Source organism: Chiloscyllium plagiosum, unplaced genomic scaffold, assembly GCF_004010195.1.
Source record: "Chiloscyllium plagiosum isolate BGI_BamShark_2017 unplaced genomic scaffold, ASM401019v2 scaf_13006, whole genome shotgun sequence".
Classification (NCBI taxonomy): Eukaryota; Metazoa; Chordata; class Chondrichthyes; order Orectolobiformes; family Hemiscylliidae; genus Chiloscyllium; species Chiloscyllium plagiosum.
The window spans coordinates 1-19559 of record NW_025211283.1 but is presented as its reverse complement, the minus strand read 5'-3'; the positions used below and the strand labels follow the sequence as shown (position 1 = coordinate 19559).

General features: G+C 46.2%; 1 long non-coding RNA gene across 1 annotated transcript; it reads left to right on the top strand.

Moving 5' to 3' along the window:
• The first annotated feature begins 5795 nt into the window (after nucleotides 1–5795).
• On the top strand, nucleotides 5796–14207 carry LOC122547017. Its single transcript, XR_006310866.1, has 3 exons — nucleotides 5796–5820; nucleotides 9142–9165; nucleotides 13435–14207. It is a non-coding gene; the product is annotated as an uncharacterized LOC122547017 (long non-coding RNA).
• Nucleotides 14208–19559: the final 5352 nt, after the last annotated feature.

Here is a 19559-nt window from a genome sequence, read left to right as displayed (position 1 = left end):
GAAAAAGATTCTCACTGTCGACCCTATCTAAACCCCTAATCATCTTGAGGAGATTCCTCTGAGAGGTCCTGTACAGAGAGCAGCTTTCTGAGGGAGATACTTTGAGCAGCTTCCTGTGAGAGGGCCTGTACAGACAGCACGTTTCTGAGGGAGATACATCGAGCAGCTTCCTGCGTGAGGTACTGTACAGACAGCAGCTTCTTGAGGGAGATACATTGAGCAGCTTCCTGAGAGGTCCGTACAAAGAGCAGCTTTCAGAGGGAGATACATTGAGCAGATTCCTGTGAGAGGTCCTCTCCAGACATCAGCTTTTTGAGAGAGATACATTGAGCAGGTTCCTGTGTGGGATCCTGTACAGACAGCAGCTTTCTGAGGGAGTTACATTGAGCAGCTTCCTGTTTGATGTCCTGTACAGAGAGCAGCTTTCTGAGGGAGATACATTAGCAGATTCCTGTGAGAGGTGTGTGCAGGGATCAGCTTTCTGAGGGAGATACATTGAGCAGATTTCTGCGAGACGTCCTGCAGAGACAGCAGCTTTCTGAGGGAGATACATTGAGCAGTTTCCTGTGTGAGGTCCTGTACAGACAGCAGCTTTCTGAGAGCGATATATTGAGCAGCTTCCTGTGTGAGGTCCAGTACTGACAGCAGCTTTCCTAGGGAGATGCATTGAACAGCTTCCTGTGTGAGGTCCTGTACAGACAGCAGTGTTCTGAGAGAGATATATAGAGCAGCTTCCTGTGTAAGGTCCTGTACAGACAGCAGCTTTCTGAGGGAGATACATTGAGCAGGTTCCTGTGTGACGTCCTGTACAGAGAGCAGCTTTCTGAGAGAGATATATTGAGCAGCTTCCTGTGTGAAGTCCTGTACAAAGAGCAGCTTTCTGAGGGGGATACATTGAGCAGCTTCCTGTGTGAGGTCATGTTCAGAGCAGCTTTCTGAGGGAGGTACATTGAACAGCTTTCTGTGTGAGGTCCTGTACAGACAGTAGCGTTCGTAGAGAGATATATAGAGCAGCTTCCTGTGTGAAGTCCTGTACAGACAGCATCTTTCTGAGAGCGATATATTGAAAACTTCCTGTGTGAGGTCCAGTACTGACAGCAGCTTTTTGAGGGAGATACATTGAGCAGCTTCGTGTGCGAGGTCCTGCACAGAGAGCAGCTTTCTGAGGGAGATACATTGAGCAGATTCCTGCGTGAGGTCCTGTACAGACAGCAGCTTCTTGAGGGAGATACATTTGGCAGCTTCCTGAGAGGTCCGTACAAAGAGCAGCTTTCAGAGAGAGATACATTGAGCAGATTCCTGTGAGAGGTCCTCTACAGACATCAGCTTTTTGAGAGAGATACATTGAGCAGCTTCCTGTGTGTGGTCCTGTACAGACAGCAGCTTTCTGAGGGAGATATATTGAGCAGCTTCCTGTTTGAGGTCCTGTTCAGAGAGCAGCTTTCTGAGAGAGATATATTGAGCAGCTTCCTGTGAGGTCCTCTACAGACATCAGCTTTTTGAGAGAGATATATTGAGCAGCTTCCTGTGAGGTCCTGTACAGACAGCAGCTTCCTGAGGGAGATACGTTGAGCAGCTTCCTGTGTGAGGTCCTGTACAAAGAGCAGCTTCCTGAGGGAGATACATTGAGCAGCTTCCTGTGTAAGGTTCTGTACAGACAGCAGCTTTCTGATGGAGTTACATTGAGCAGCTTCCTGTGTGAGAACCTGTACAGAGAGCAGCTTTCTGAGGGAGATACATTGAGCAGCTTCCTCTATGATGTCCTGTACAGAGAGCAGCTTTCTGAGGGAGATACATTAGCAGATTCCTGTGCGAGAGGTGTGTACAGGGATCAGCTTTCTGAGGGGGATACATTGAGCTTATTACTGCGAGACGTCCTGCAGCGACAGCAGCTTTCTGAGGAAGATACATTGAACAGCTTCCTGTGTGAGGTCCTGTACAGACAGCAGCTTTCTGAGGGAGATATATAGAGCAGCTTCCTGTGTGAGGTCCTGTACAGACAGCAGCTTTCTGAGGGAGATACATTGAGCAGCTTCCTGTGCACGGTCCTGCACAGAGAGCATCTTTCTGAGAGAGATACATTGAGCAGCTTCCTGTGTGAGGTCCTGTACAGAGAGCAGCTTTCTGAGGGAAATACATTGAGCAGATTCCTGCGAGAGATCGTGTACAGACAGCAGCTTTCTGAGGGAGATACAATGAGCAGCTTCCTGTGAGAGGTTCAGAGCAGCTTTCTGAGGGAGGTACATTGAATAGCTTCGTTATGAGTTCCTGTACAGACAGCATCTTTCTGAGAGCGTTTATTTGGACAACTTCCTGTGTGAGGTCGTGTACAGACAGCAGCTTTCTGAGAGAGATATATAGAGCAGCTTCCTATGTGAGGTCCTGTACAGATAGCAGCATTCTGAGAGAGATACATTGAGCAGATTCCTGTTAGAGGTTCAGAGCAGCTTTCTGAGGGAGCTACATTGAACAGCTTCCTGTGGGATGTCCTGTACAGACAGCAGCGTTCGGAGAGAGATATAAAGAGCAGCTTCCTGTATGAGGTCCTGTAAAGACAGCAGCTTTCTGAGGGAGATATATTGAGCAGATTTCTCTGAGAGGATCTGTCCAGACAGCAGCTTCCTGAGGGAGGTACATTGAGCAGCTTCCTGTGTGAGGTCCTGTACAAAGAGCAGCTTCCTGACGGAGATACATTGTGCAGCTTCCTGTGTGAGGTCCTGTACAAAGAGCAGCTTCCTGAGGGAGATACATTGAGCAGCTTCCTGTGTGTGGTCCTGTACTTACACCAGCTCTCTGAGAGAGATATATTGAGCAGCTTCCTGTGTGAGGTCCTATACAGGGAGCAGCGTTTTGAGGGAGATACATTGAGCAACTTCCTGTGTGAGGTCCTGGACAGACGGCAGCTTTCTGAGGGGGATACATTGAGCAGGTTCCTGTGAGGTACTGTACAGACAGCAGCTTTCTGAGGGAGATACATTGAGCAGCTTCCTGTGAGAGGTCCTGTACAGAGAGCAGCTTTCTGAGGGAGATGCATTGAGCAGCTTCCTGTGCGAGGTCCTGCACAGAGAGCATCTTTCTGAGGGAGATACATTGAGCAGTTTCCTGTGTGCGGTCCTGTACAGACAGCAGCTTTCTGAGAGAGATATATTGAGCAGCTTCCTCTGTGACGTCCTGTACAGCGAGCAGCTTTCTGAGAGAGATATATAGAGCATATTCCTGTGAGAGGTTCAGAACAGCTTTCTGAGGGAGCTACATTGAGCAGCTTCCTGTGTGATGTCCTGTACAGACAGCAGCTTTCTGAGGGAGATACATTGAGCAGGTTCCTGTGTGACGTCCTGTACAGAGAGCAGCTTTCTGAGAGAGATATATTGAGCAGCTTCCTGTGTGAAGTCCTGTACAAAGAGCAGCTTTCTGAGGGGGATACATTGAGCAGCTTCCTGTGTGAGGTCATGTTCAGAGCAGCTTTCTGAGGGAGGTACATTGAACAGCTTTCTGTGTGAGGTCCTGTACAGACAGCAGCGTTCTGAGAGAGATATATAGAGCAGCTTCCTGTGTGAGTTCCTGTACAGACAGCATCTTTCTGAGAGCGATATATTGAACAGCTTCCTGTGTGAGGTCCTGTACAGACAGCAGCGTTCTGAGGGAGATATATATATAGCAGCTTCCTGTGTGAAGTCCTGTACAGACAGCAGCTTTCTGAGGGAGATGCATTGAGCAGCTTCCTGTGTGAGATCCTGAACAGACAGCAGCTTTCTCAGAGAGATATGTTGAGCAGGTTCCTGTGAGGTACTGTGCAGACAGCAGCTTCCTGAGGGAGATACGTTGAGCAGGTTCCTGTGTGAGGTTCTGTACAGACAGCAGCTTTCTGATGGAGTTACATTGAGCAGCTTCCTGTGTGAGAACCTGTACAGAGAGCAGCTTTCTGAGGGAGATACATTGAGCAGCTTCCTCTATGATGTCCTGTACAGAGAGCAGCTTTCTGAGGGAGATACATTAGCAGATTCCTGTGCGAGAGGTGTGTACAGGGATCAGCTTTCTGAGGGGGATACATTGAGCATATTACTGCGAGACGTCCTGCAGCGACAGCAGCTTTCTGAGGGAGATACATTGACCAGGTTCCTGTGTGAGGTCCTGTACAGACAGCAGCTTTCTGAGAGAGATATATTGAGCAGCTTCCTGTGAGACGTCCTGTACAGACATCAGCGTTCTGAGAGAGATACATTGAGCAGATTCCTGTGTGAGGTCCTGTACAGTGCACAGCTTTCTGAGGGAGATACATTGAAGAGCTTCCTGTGTGAAGTCCTGTACAGACAGCAGCTTTCTGAGAGAGCTACATTGAGCAGATTCTTGCGTGAGGTCCTGTACAGAGAGCAGCTTTCTGAGGGAGATATCCTGAGCAGCTTCCTTTGTGAGGTCTTGTACAGAGAGCAGCTTCCTGTGAGAGGTTTGCACAGAGAGCAGCTTTCTGAGAGTGATATATTGAGCAGCTTCCTGTGACAGGTTCTGTACATTGAGCATTTTTCTGAGGGAGATACAGTGAGCAGCTTCCTGTGAAAGGTCCTGTACAGACATAGCTTTCTGAGAGAGTTACATTGTGCAGCTTCCTGTGTGAAGTCCTGTACAGTGCGCAGCTTTCTGAGGGAGATACATTGAGCAGCTTCCTGTGTGAAGTCTTGTACAGTGCGCAGCTTTCTGAGGGAGATACTTTGAGCAGCTTCGGTGTGAGGTCCTGTACAGACAGCAGCTTTCTGAGGGAGATACATTGAGCAGTTTCTTGTATGAGGTCCTGTAGAGAGAGCAGCATTCTGAGGGAGATACTTTGAGTAGCTTCCTGTGAGAAGTCCTGCACAGAGAGCAGCTCTCTGAAAGAGGTACATTGAGCAGCTTCCTGTGTGATGTCCTGTACAGACAGCGGCTTTCTGAGAGAGATACATTGAGCAGCTTCCTGTGTGTGGTCCTGAACAGAGAGCAGCTTTCTGAGGGAGATACATTGAGCAGCTTCCTGTGAGAGGTCCTGCACAGAGAGCAGCTTTCTGAGGGAGATACATTGAGCAGCTTCCTGTGTGAGGTCCTGATCAGTGAGCAGCTTTCTGAGGGAGAAACATTGAGCAGCTTCCTGTGTGAAGTCCTGTACAGGGATCAGCTTTCTGAGAGAGATGTGTTTCGTAGATTCCCGTCAGCTGTGCACCAATCCTAGATTATGCCTATTTTTTAATAAACTGAAGGGGCATAGTGACAAGAATGTGAGAAGATATGTCCTGATGATACAATTGCCAATGTAAAAGAATGACTGTAACACTGTGAGAGACGCTCGATATTATAAAGCGTCAGGAGAGAGTATTTGATATAACTCGCTTAACGGGAATGGGGGAGTCTACCTTACACACCATGATTCCCTCTGTCCCTGCTTTAACAATATTTTATAATCGACCATGTTAAATTTACTTTTGTTTTGTTGATAAAAATGATTTATACCTTCATTCAGTCTGTGCTGGTCTTTGTGTTTGACCTTTGGGTGACTCTTAAGCGATTGTGAGTGATGTTTCTTGCTGGTCTGCCCCAACCTCACATTTCCCGGAGAGCCCATTGTTCCTGTGCACTAACTTTCTAATCAGCGAGGTTGTGCTGGAACTATCTGTAGGAGAACTATCTGTATTGTGAATGCTGCCTTTTTAAAGAAGAGCTCATTTGTGAAGCTTAAAATAAGCAAATCAATAGACTTGATTGTATTTCAAATATTGCTCACTTCATCCATTGTCTGCTGACACACTAACACCAAATATCTTTGATGTGTAGGACCTTATGATTATGTCATTTACAGTAAGTTTCTCATTTCAATTACTTTATTCTCGTTTGCTGTGAACAAGACACTGATAGCACACAAGACAAACTGTAGAAACAGTGTCATGGAATGAGGCGGGATTGATTCTGTCATTTTATTTTATCCTGTTTTTTTTTAATTGAAGAGAGGTAGTAAGGCAGAAGCACTGAGCAATCTCCCAAGACTACCTGGGTAAACAGCTCGGGAGGCCTTGGAGGTTTTGTTTGAACAGCCTGAAAGGGGGTGCTGGCCAGCTCTCACAGATCAGGATTTCTGAATAACATCAGAATCTGTTGGGATCTTAAAGGAATTGCAGCTTCAGTGAATGACTCCGGGCTGCTACTCTCTCTGAATTTTCTCGTGATGTTTCTTTCTTCCTGGATTGGAGAACTGCATGTGAGAATCCGTGTCTGAATTTGCCTTTTTCTCAAGGGGTATGTTTGTGGGATGTTACTGAATTAGGAGCAGGAACTGTATCGATTATTCTGTTAAGTTTTCCAATCGAGTTGTTATTCTCAATACCTCTTTCATTGGTTGTATCTTAACTGCAGTCTTTAAATAGATTTTGCTTATCATTGACGAGTCTCATCGCATCTGGAACACACACTTTTAAAATTAGCAAAGGTTAGCGTCTGGGCTAATTCCTTAAAATATTTTGAGGGGCTCTGTCTGGTCCATAATAGTGTACATGGTCATAGGATCTAGAACTTGGTGCTGATTATTCAAAGGCAAGGATCATTGCATAAACATTTATAATTGACCAGATCTTTAAGATTTCAGGCCAATAGATAAAGCTTTTGGACGATGTATGTGCACTTGTCTTTCTTTGATTTTACTTTTTGGCTGGAGCAGGGATTTTAACAGCAGGGAGATAATGCGGGCTTCATTTAATGCAGGCAAGGTCACAGCTAGAGTATTCTGAGCAGTTCTGAAATCACATTGTAGGGGCAGGGGTGTGGTAGCGCTGGAAAAGGTGCAGAGGAGATTTCCCAGGTTGTTGCCTGGGCTCAAGAGATTCAATGATGAAGAGAGACTGCACAAACTGGGGCCGTTTGCCTTGGAGCAGACAAGGCTGAGGGAGGACATGAGTGAGACTTCTGACATTATAAGGGGCATGGGCAGGGTAGAGGCTGGGGCGGCACGGTGGCTCAGTGGTTACCACTGCTGCCTCACAGAGCCATGGACCCGGGTACGATTCCAGCCTCGGGCGACTGTCTGTGTAGAGTTTGCACATTCTCCCCGTGTCTGCGTGGGTTTGCTCCAGTCTCTTCCCACAGTCCAAAGATGTGCAGGCCAGGTGGGTGGCACTTTGGCACAGTGGTTAGCACTGGTTCAATTCCCGTTTCAAGCGATTGACTGTGTGGAGTTTGTACATTCTCCCCGTGTCTGCGTGGGTTTGCTCCGGTTTCCTCCCACAGTCCAAAAAAATGTGCAGGTTACGCGGATTGGCCATGCTAAATTGCCCATAGTGTTAGGTGAAGGGGTGTAGGGGGAATGGGTCTGGGTGGGTTGCTCTTCGGTGAGGCGGTATGGACTGGTTGGGCCGAAGGGCCTGTTTCCACACCGTAGGGAATCTAGTCTAAGAAAAACGTTTCCCCTTGATGGAGGGATCAATGATCAGGGTGCATCACTTTAAAGTTTAGAGGTGACGTGAGGATAAACATTCTGGCCAAGAGGATGATGGGAATGTGGTCACAAGAGTGGGAGAGGTGGAAACCCTGATGACATATAATAAGTATTTAGACATGCACTTGAGATGTCAGGGGAAATGGGATTAAATTGCCAAGTGCTTGATTTTTACCAGAGCAGATATGATGGGCTGAAGGGCCTTTTTTGGTGTATTAAGACTCTATAACGGCCATTTAAAAAGTTGCTTTCCAAAGCATCCTTCACAGTCAAGGTTCACCTCAAACTGTTTGCTCCACAGGCAGAGACGGTTACGGGATTTACGGTAAATACAGGACTCCATTGAATTTCTTGTCCTTCCTTTGTCGAGCACACTCGGACGGCAAGTTGTTTCATCATGAACTCACAATGTCTCTCGTCCCATAGGCTTTAGAAAGTGGGGCAGCAGGTGTCAAGGTTAAGATGGTCCCAGAGCTACGGACAGATTGGTTAGAGAATTACAGAATCCCTACAGTGCAGAATGAAGCCATTTGGCCCATCGGGTCCACAACAACCCTCCAAATACCATCCCACCCAGAATAAAGCCTCCTCTCCATATCACTTAAACCCACATTGCAGTTTTGTGAAGGTTATGGGGTGTACCTTGTGACATCAGAGATGGGAATATAGTTATTACAGTCTTCCAACTAAGAGGATGTTGATGCTTACGGGATGTTGAATAATGGCAAAAAAAAAATTCTGAGTCCACTTCTGGTCGCCCAGTTGTCGGAAGGATATTATTTAGCTGGAGGGGGTTCAGAAGAGATTTACCAGGATGCTGCCGGGTGTGGAGGGTTTGAGTTAGAAAGAAAGGCGGAGAGGTTTTTCATTGGAGCGTCGGAGGTTGAGAGGCGATCTGATAGAAGTTTATTAAATAATGAGGGGTACAGATAGGGTTAATGGTCATTGTCTTTCCCCTCAGATGGGGGATTTCAAGACCAGTGGGAGCATTTTTAAGGTGGGACGAAAGAAATTTAAAACAAGACACGGGGATAATTTTTTTTTGACACAGAGGGTGGTTCGCGTGTGGAATGGACTTCCTGACAAAATGGTGGATGTGGGGTACAATTACAACGTTGAAAAGACATCAAGATAAGTACATGAATAGGAAAGGTTTGGAAGGATATGGGCCAGGAGCAGACGGGTGGGACGAGTTTAGTTTGGGATTTTGTTCGGCATGGACTGGTTGGATCGGAGGGTCTGTTTCCGCGCTGTGTGACTCAATGACTCCATGACTCTATACGTGAGACCTCATTGACCCCCCCCCCGAGAGAAATGTGATGAAACAGAGAGAGACGATGTGGAAATGTTAGATTCTGTATTCACCCTTGTGTGTGTCCATCCTTTGAAACACCATTTATAAAATAGATCACTGAGATGAATGGGAGCAGCTCACTAATCTGCTATAAATGGTCAGGATAATAAGATAAAGGTGCTTAATGCCTTCACGTTTCTTAAGACGTCAGTGTGGACAACTTGTGTCCAAAGGAACAATAACTATGTTCAAGAATTGAAATACAGCATATATATATTTTTATAATTCTAAGATAAATGCTAATACTTCAATATAGGTAATGTATATCAGTTGTTGGAAACGTTGCTCTCCAAAGCATCCTTATCAGTCAAGACTAACACCATTCTATTTGCTCCCATAGCGTCAGACGGTTACTGGCATTAAGGTAAGTGTATGATTCCAGTGATTTCCTCATCCTTCATTTCTCTAACCTACTTTGATGGAAGGCTGCTCATCCATCAGGTCTCTTTTATATCTTTTCCCTCTCACCTTAAACCTATGCCCTCTAGCTCTGGACTCCCCCACCCCAGGGAAAAGACTTTGTCTACTTATCCTATCCATGCCCCTCATGATTTTGTAAACCTCTATCAGGTCACCCCTCAGCCTCCGACGCTCCAGGGAAAACAGCCCCAGCCTGCTCAGCCTCTCCCTGTAGCTCAGATCCTCCAAACCTGGCAACATCCTTGTCAATGTTATACAATCTTAGAAAATACACACCAGACAGTTCAAAGTTCACTTAAGACCACCAGACCATAGGAACAGAAGTAGGTCACTCTGCCCTTCCGAAGTATCCCACCCTTCGATGAGACCATGGCTGATCTAATAATCCCCAACCCGACGGTTTTGCCTTTCCTCATAACCCTTGATTACCTTACCGGTTAAAAATCTATCTCTGTCTTGTATATAACTTGACAGCACTCGACGGTGAAGAATTCCACAGATTCACTAAGTTCCCCCCCCCACTCCCAAACAGAAGAAAATCCATCTCATCGCTGTCTTAAATGTGCGACTCCCTTTTCCTGAGATTATGTCCTTGGGTCCTGGGCTCTGCCATGGGGAGGGAGTTAACCCTTCTCATGTGGTGACCCCCACAGAATAAACAGATTACTCTCTGTATTTCTCTGATGAGGAAGGGGGAAACCCTTTGTGTGCCGGTATGTGAGGCCAGAACACACGTGCCAGGTGTAATGTTTAAAACAAAAGCAGGACTGATGTACACATCTGTTATGGACTGGGCCAAACCACTCAAAACATTCTTAAGCAGGCAGCCCCAGACCATGACTTTGTAAACTGTTTCGGTAAGTATACGGTGAAATTTACCCAGAGTAAGATAGCTAGGTTGATTACTAGATTTTAAAATAGACAAAAATTTAGTCACAAAATTACACAATGAAACACAAAGAACAGAATAAAGAACCCCGACAGAACTCAGCCTATGCAGCTAGACTTAGTTCTGCTGTTCTGAACACGCACGACAGTCCCAATAAACAAACTCCCTTTAAAACCCAGTATAAATGGTTTACAGGTTGAGGTTGCAGAGCAGAAAGAGAGAGAGAGAAAGTTTCCACACAGCTCCCTGTTGAACTTCCAACCAGTTCAAGACTGAACAAAAACTGCTCAGCTCAGCTAGAGAGCTGACCACTCCCCTTTCATTATACAGATCGCTTCTAAAGCATGACCACTTTAGCCTGAAGTCTCATCTGTTTACAATGAAACAAAAGGCCCCTCAATGCCCTTTTCACCTCTGTCCCAAACCAGACTGATTGGAGCCCGGCCTGGCCCGGTTTACTGCCCCTCTGAACAAAATCAAAGACAGAGTCTTCTTGAGCCAAGGAACAGCTTTTTGAGAAAAAAAGGGACCAGCTTTGTGACACATCAAGCTTTATATTTCATTCCATCTTAAAAAAAGGACATCTGTCCAGTAATGAAAAATGTGCAATAGCATTAGATGATGGTAGTCGTGACAACCATTTTTTTTTCAATTTATTTGTTCATGGTTGTGGGTGTTGTTGGCTTGCTCTACATTTATTGTCTATCCCTAATTTTCTAGAGGGCAATTATAAGTCAACCCCGTGTTGTTGGAGGTCCGGAGTCATATGTAGGTCTGACTGGGTAAGGACAGCAGATTTCCCTCCCGAAAGGGCAAGAGGTAGATTTTCCCCAAACAATTGGCAATGTTCATCATAAGACTCTTAATTTCAGATTCTTATTGAGTTCAAGTTCTACCTTCTGCCGTTGCGGGATTCGAACTTGGGTCCCCAGCACATGACCTGGGTCTCTCTGGATTATAAATGAAACAATGAATTGTCAGCACTGGAGAAACTCAGAAGACCTGAGAAAGAAAGGGAGAGACAGAGTTAACATTTCCAGTCCAGTGACCCTTCTTCGAAACTACATGTAGGCTTCAGAAAGTTTGGGAGTTGGTTTAAATGTCTGATCATTAGAAAAACATTGGTACATCATTAATTTGGCCTGAGTTAAAGTAATCTTTCCAGCAGTAGGAATTAGAGATTTTTGAGAAGGGATACAAAGCTTCCTGTTGAACTTCCAACCAATTAAAGACTGAACTAAACTATTCAGCTCAGCTGGGGATGAAATCTCTCTCTCTTTCTGCCCTTCAGTTTCAAGCATGTGTTCCATTTATACTGGTTTTCAAAGGGAGTTTGCTTATTGGTCAATTTAGCAGGTAATTGCAAAGTATTGGACAATTGGGAAGAGTGCCATTCTTTCATCATTGACTTTTCAAGTGGGAATATAAGACCAAAACATAGAAACCGAGGAGCAGGAATAGACCTTTCGGTCTTTTGAGTCTGCTCTCCCATTCAATGTGATCGTGGCTAATCCTCGATCTCCATGCCATTTTCTTGCTTTCTGCCCTTGATGCCTTGAAAATCCAAAAATTTATCAATATCTTTCTTGAATGCGTTCAATGACTTGGCCTTCACTGCCTTCTGTGAGAGAGAATTCCACAGGTTGATCACTCTCTGAGTGAAGAAATGTTTCCTCATCTCAGTCTGAATTGGTCTCACCTGTATCCTGGGACTCTGTGACCCTGGCCCGAGACTCCCGACCAGGGGAAGCATCCTCCCCGGAAGTAGACTGCCCTGTTAACAGTTTTAAAACTTCAATCAGATTCTATCTCATCTTTCTAAGCTATGGAGAAAAAGGAGCCAATCTCTCCTCATTGGACGGTGAGGCCATCCCTGGCATCAGCCAGGTGAACCCTCAACACACTTCCTTTCCAAAATTGATCCTTTCCCAATTTAGGGTAGGTGATGGCCTCATGACATCATCGCTGGTCTGTTGATCCAGCTAACATCCAGGGGATTTGAATTCAGTAAATATCTGGAATTAAGAGTCTAATGATGACCATCAATCCATTGTTAGAAAAACCCAACTGGTCCATTGATGCCCTCCAAGGAAGGAAGATGCCATCCTTACCTGGTCTGGCCTACATGTAACTCCAGACCCACAGCAATGTAGTTGACTCTTAGCCTCCCTCTGGGCAATTAGAGATGGGCAGTGATGCTGCCTCGCCACCAACGCCCTCATCTTGTGAATGAATAGCAAAACATTGGACAGCCTATCGCCATGTCAGTGCAGCTGAGCGCTCTAAGGTGTTGTCTTAAGAACAGAGTCATGTGACTCCGGATTAACAATCCAGCAATAATACCATCAGACTATTGCCTCCACTAAATTGGAGAAGGATCCAGTTTGTAAAGGAATGCCAGAGAAACTCAGCAGGTCTGGCAGCATCTGTGGAGAGAGAAACAGAGCTAGTATTTAGAGTCCAGTCCCTCTTCTTTACAACATTTATAAATGCTTGTTTTCAACTTCCCTCAAAGTAACCATTTGCCATGAATCACATTTGTCCAATACTTAGAATACTGAATCCCCTACAGTGTGGAAAAAGGCCATTTGGCCCAACCCTCTGAAGAGCATTCCATTCATTAGCAACGCTATGGGCAGGACTAGGAGAGAGGTTGTGCTGAGGGATTTTGAGCAGGTCGGGGTTAAATTGGAAAGCAGATCTACAGAGGTGATAAACTCCAGGTTACTACCTGAGCCACGGGTAAATTCGTGTTGAGTAAATAAGATTCCAGACAGTCAAGAGGCAGGCCGATCGGTCCATCGAGTGTGCACCGACCCTCCAACGAGCATCCCACCCAAACTCACCTTACCCTGCACTTCCCATGGCCAGTCCACCTAGCCTACGCATCCCTGAACACTGTGGGGCAATTTAGCATGTCCAATTCATCCTAACCTGCACATCTCTGGACTGTGAGAGGAAACCAGAGTGCCTGGAGGAAACCCAAGCAGACACGGGGAGAACGTGCAAACTTCACACAGACAGTCGCCCGAGGCTGAAATCGAACCCGGGTCCCTGGCGCTGTGAGGCTGTGGCGCTAACCAGTGAGCCATGGTGTCGCCCATGGTACTTACTACTTTGCTCTTTAGAAATTGGGACAGTTCCAAGAAAGTCCATTCATTTATTTTTCCTTCATAGGCTGAAATCGAACCCGGGTCCCTGGCGCTGTGAGGCAGTGGCGCTAACCAGTGAGCCATGGTGTCGCCCATGGTACTTACTACTTTGCTCTTTAGAAGTTGGAACAGTTCCAAGAAAGTCCATTCATTTATTTTTCCTTCATTTCAGGCACATCCGTTCTTCCTGCTCTGGATCTTTACAAACATAATCGCTGCCTTCACTTAGAATCTGCTTCAGTAATTTGATTCAGCATCATTTCAGAAAGTTGTCTAATTGGTAACCCTAAGGAGATGATTTGGACTCACTACCCTGAACCGATCATCACAAGAACCAAATATAGCAACATCCTTTGAGAGGGGGAGAAAGATCCTTTCTACGTAGACCTGGTTGGAGAATCCCGGAGTACAATTGTTAACTACCTTAAGAAGAAATTTGACTTTGGAAATTATAGCATTTTTTTAAAAAACACAATTTTTCAGAAGCACACTTAGCCATGTTGATGTGGAAACAGCATGTTCTTGCACATTTTACATACTTTCGAATATTCTTATTCTGCTTCTTTGAGAGAAATAGGAATCATTCCTGAAAATGCCACTTGCGCAGGTTAGACGTGAGTGTTAGCTTTCTTCAATTGCGGTGATAAACCATGAAGAAATGAATGTGCAAAATGGGAGTCTCACCATCTGAACAAGCATGTCACAGAAAGTGAAAACTTAGTAAATGGGTGGTACTATCCATTTTTCAGGTAGAATTCATTTTCAGGGAGGATTCATGCTTATACCACACCCCCAATGCAATGCTTTCATATTGCCTGAAGTCAGAAACATGCATCTACACCAACGTCCGAAACTGGTTATTAGTCTCTAAGACCTTTCTACTTAATAACGACCTGCTACCAACCAAAAGTAGAGAACACCTCGAAACACTTCAACGCTAGGGCAACAATGCCACACGGAGGCTCCCAGCCTCATTCCTGGTGAAGGGCTTTTGCCCGAAAAATCAATTTTCCTGCTCCTCGGATGCTGCCAGACCTGCTGTGCTTTTCCAGCACCACTCTTATCTTGACTCTGATCTCCAGCATCTGCAGTCCTCACTATCGCCTAGTTGACCAACCAGAAGTAGTCCAATTTACTTTTCTTCTATCTAGGAAGATTTACACTCAGTGTAAGTGAGAGCATAGCAAACCAAAAATCCAGCACCAACCTTTTCTGGTCATTGCTACCTGCTTAATTGATCCCATTTATACGCTGGTCATGAAGACTTTTTGTTCTTTGTTGAGAACTCAATTCAGTTGTGTTAAATCAAATTCTAATGGGTGAATCGAGATCAGTTTGGTTTCGCGTTTCTCTTGACTGGATAGAGATAGAGAGATGTCATGGAGGGCTGGCGTGAGTTAAATTTACAACAGGATGGACAGTTAAACTCTTCGATGTGACGTTCAGGAGATCTATGTTGAACTTAAATGTTTTCCAATTTCAATTGTAGGCAAATAGTTGCACTTTGCTTACATAATAAATAATTACTTTCTCACAAGAGATGTGTCTGTTCTTTTCTTCCAAAAGAATCCACTTCATTTATACCGCACAGATAGTTCTGGGATAACACGTGTTCTGGCATCCTGATTTGGTTATAACGTCACTGAATAATTAGGGAACGGTATTTTCAAGAGTGCTTACCTCTGTCGGCAGTAGTGTGATCCCAGCAGGAATTGGTTTGTTCTGCACATGCTCCGATGCCTGCGTTGAAATCTCCACGCTGTTCTGTGCGCGTGCGAGGTCAGCCACCGTCAGAGCATGTGAGAGGTAGTCCTAGACATTGAGCAGCTTCATCTCAAGCCTTAAACGAATAAAGGTTCATTGCTCTCCCTCTGAGATGAGAATAAGCTTGTATAATGCCATTTGCCTTCCTAATTTGTTCTTGTACCTGCACACCGCACAATCGAAACCCACCCTCAAGAAACAGTCAAACGACAAAGCAACCCCCACTGTACCTGAAGATGGTGGTGATGACGGTCCTCTCTCCCTGCGTTAACAATATTTTTTCAATGCAGTGTGTTAAATTTACTTCTGTTTCATCACAAATGTGATTGAAACCTTTGTTCAGGCTGTGCTAGCTTTGTGCTCGGCTTTCAGGTGATTTTTGAGCGATCGCAAGTGATATTTTCTGACCCAACCCCACTTTTCCTAAAGGCCTCATTGTTTCCCTTAAGCGACTTTCTATAAAGCAACTAGGGGAACCACCTGCACACAGAGCAATGTTGGCTTTTGAAGTTATTTGAATAATTTTCAGTAATTTAATCAGTGGTGAGAGATACAGTGTTGCGGTCACATGATGGAAAGCTAAAATGCAAAGTGGTTAATGTCTGACAGAGCTCCCACTTTCGAGCAAACATTCTGTTAACAGAGTTTGCTTCTAGCTGACTCATTTCATACTTACAGAGAAAGATAGAAAATAGGAGAAAGGGTAGGCCATTTGACCCTCTGAGCCCTCCACCATTCAATACGAGGGATTCGATTTGGGCAGCACAGCGGCTAGCACTGCTGCCTCACAGTGCCAGGGTCCCAGGTTCGATTCCAGCCTTGGCCGACTGTCTGTGTGGAGTTTGCACGTGTTCCCCATGTCTGCGTGGGTTTCCTCCGGGAGCTCCGGTTTCCTCCCGGAGCTCCGGTTTCCTCCCACAGTCTAAAAGATTAGATTACGGTGTGGAAACAGGCCTTTCGGCCCAACAAGTCCACACCGACCCGCCGATGCGCAACCCACCCATACCCCTTACCTAACACTACGGACAATTTAGCACGGCCAATTCACCTGACCTGCACATCTTTGGACTGTGGGAGGAAACCGGAGCACCCGGAGGAAACCCACGCAGACACGGGGAGAATGTGCAAACTCCACACAGTCAGTCGCCTGAGGCGGGAACTGAACCCGGGTCTCTGGCCAGTCAGGGTGAATTGGCCATGCTAAATTACCTGTCGTGTTAGGTACATTAGTCAGAGGGAAATGGGACTGGGTGGGTTACTCTTCGGAGGGTCGGTGTGGACTGGTTGGGCCGGAGGGCCTGTTTCCACACTGTAGGGAATCTAATCTGATCATGGCTGATCATCCAACTCAGAATCCCATTGTGGATTGAATTATTGATAATGGGTTGAGGCGGAGTTAGAATATACGTCATTGGCCATCTTCCTATAGTGATGGCGTCCCTCCTGGCTGCTTTAGGGGGCCTTATCTGGGTGTCATGGCCACTGCTGCTGCTCCTATAGAAAAAGGAAGTCCCATCTAGGTCATTGCCCACAAGCGGACCACTGACATCCCTCCGACTGCCAAGTCCAATGCAATTGTCAGGCATTGCGTAGGGCAGCTCAGGTCAGACAGGGTTTTTTCTGGGCCTTTAAAGATGGCGCTGGCACATGGGATGCCAGTGAATTGTGGGATATCTACCAGTGGCAACCTGTTTTGGGAAGATGGCACCGGATTTGGAATGTCAAGCAACATCGGTGTGGGGTTGGTCGTTAATAAATGTGGAAAGGTACGGTGAGAAATCTCACAAAGCCTTACAGTGACAATCCCTTCAAACAAAAAAGACTCAACACAACTTGGACTTAGCCAAAAATAAAATCATGAGACTTTGACATTGAGGAGGAAGGGCATAGGAAAAACATTTTAGGGGCACCAGAGGTAATGTTATGGGATGTTGAAGTAAAGGTTATCGCAAGTTACAATCTGGGACCAGGCAAGATTCATCAACCCAACTCTGCAGCCTTGGAAATCATAGAATCCCTACAGGGTGGAAGCAGGCTATTCAGCCCATCGAGTGTCCACTGATCCTCTAAAGAGCATCCCATCCAGACCCACCCTATCCTTGTGACCCATATTACAAGGATGTTGCCAGTGTTGGAGGATTTGAGCAACAGGGAGAGGCTGAACAGGCTGGGGTGGTTTTCCCTGGAGCGTCGGAGGCTGAGGGGTGACTTTATGGAGAATTATAAAATCATGAGGGGCTGTGGATAGGGTAAATAAACAAAGTATTTTCCCTGGGGTGGAGGGGAGCCCAAAACTAGAGGGCATAGGTTTAGGATGAGATGAGAAAGATTTAAAAGAGACCTAGGGATAACTTTTTCACACAGAGGGTGGTACGGGTATGGCATGAGCTGCCAGAGGAAGTGGTGGAGGCTGGTACAATTACAGCATTGAAAAGAGATCTGGATGGGTATATGAATAGGAAGGGTTGGGAGGGATATGGGCTGGGTGCTGGCAGGTGGGACTAGATTGGGTTGGGATATCTGGTCGGCATGGACGGGTTGGACCGAAGAGTTTCTTTCTGTGCTGTACATCTCTATAAGTGGGAGTGGGGGGAAGACCTTGTAGAAACCTATAAATTTCTAACAGGATTAGACAGGGTACATGCAGGAAGGATGTTTCTGATCACCGGGGAATCCAGAATTCGGGGTTGATGGCCTAAGGACATGGATCAGGCCATTTTGGACTGAGATGTAGGGAAATGCCTTCAGCCAGAGAGCGTTGAGCTTATACAATTCTCTGCCTCAGAACATTTTGGTTGAGGCAAAAATGAGGAATATTTTCAAGGTTTCTAGAGTCATAGAGTTGTAGAGATATACAGCATGGAAACAGACCCTTCGGTCCAACCCGTCCATGGCGACCACATACCCCAACCTGATCTAGTCCCAGCTACTAGCACCTGGACTCTCGTTACCTTATTTCTGAAGGCTTCCCATTTTCCATCTGCCTCCAATCAGCTTTTGAAAGTTCTTGCTTAATACCATCAAAATTGGCCTTTCTCCAATTTAGAACCTCAACTTTTAGATCTGGTCTATCCTTTTCCACCACTATTTTAAAACTAATCGAATTATGGTCGCTGGCCCCAAAGTGCTCCCCCACTGACACCTCAGTCACCTGCCCTGCCTTATTTCCCAAGAGTAGGTCAAGTTCTTAGGGCTCAAGGGATCAAAGACTTTGGGGGGAAAGAGGGAACAGGGGACAAATTTGGATGTTCAGCCATGATCGTATTGAATGGTGGATCAGTCCCGAAGGGCCTACTCCTACACCCAGTTTCAATGAACTTAGTTAGTCAAGTGAGTGGAAGGTGCCTCTGATGGGCAAGGTGAGCTTGGGGAGGGCATGAGTTGGTAAAACAAAGGAAGATGCTGACTTTGAGGTGAAGACAGTGCGAAACTTTGAGCCAATTTAGCTTTGCAGGCTACTGGATGGGAGGAGAGACCGAAGATATTCTTGTGTCAAGTAAGGGGTGGCATGGTGGCACAGTGGTTAGCACTGCTGCCTCACAGCGCCAGAGACCCGGGCTCAATTCCCGCCTCGAGCAATTGTCTGTGTGGAGTTTGCACGTTCTCCCCGTGTCTGCGTGGGTTTCCTCCGGGTGCTCTGGTTTCCTCCCACAGTCCAAAGATGTGCAGGTTAGGGTAAATTGGCCATGCTAAATTACCCGTAGTATTAGGGGCAGGGGTAAATGTAGGGGAATGGGTCTGGGTGGGTTGCTCTTCAGAGGGTCAGTGTGGACTTGTTGGGCTGAAGGGCCTGTTTCCACACTGTAAGTAATCTAATCTAAGTGTGGCATGAGATCTTGACAGTGGAGGAGACGGGGAGAGCTGGAGATAGAGCCTTCTTCCATGGTGGGTGAAAGTGGGTACTGCAGATGCTGGAGATCTGAGGCAAGATTAGAGCGGTGCTGGAAAAGCACAACAGGTCAGGCAGCATCCGAGGACCAGGAAAATCCTCATCCCTGATGAGGGGCTTTTGCCCAAAATGTTGATTTTTCTGCTCCTCGGATGCTGCCTGACCTGCTGCATTTCTTCCATGGTGTCTAGCACTGGTTGCCCTGTTATCGGAAGGATATTCTTAAGCTGGAGAGGGCTCAGGAGAGATTTCCCAGGATGTTGCCGGGTCTGGAAGGTTTGAGTTGTAAAGAAAGGCTGGATGAACATAGAACAGTATGGCACAGAACAGGCCCTTCAGCCCACGATGTTGTGCCGACCATTGATCCTCATGTATGCACCCTCAAATTTCTGTGACCATATGCATGTCCAGCAGTCTCTGAAATGTCCCCACAACTTCCACAACTTCCACAGTTGCTTCCACAACTGCTGCTGACAACGCATCCCATGGTCTCACAACTCTCTGTGTAAAGAACCCGCCTCTGACATCCCCTCTATACTTTCCTCCAATCAGCTTAAAACTATGACCCCTCGTGTTAGCCATTTCTGCCCTGGGAAATAGTCTCTGGCTATCGACTCTATCTACGCCTCTCATTATCTTGTATA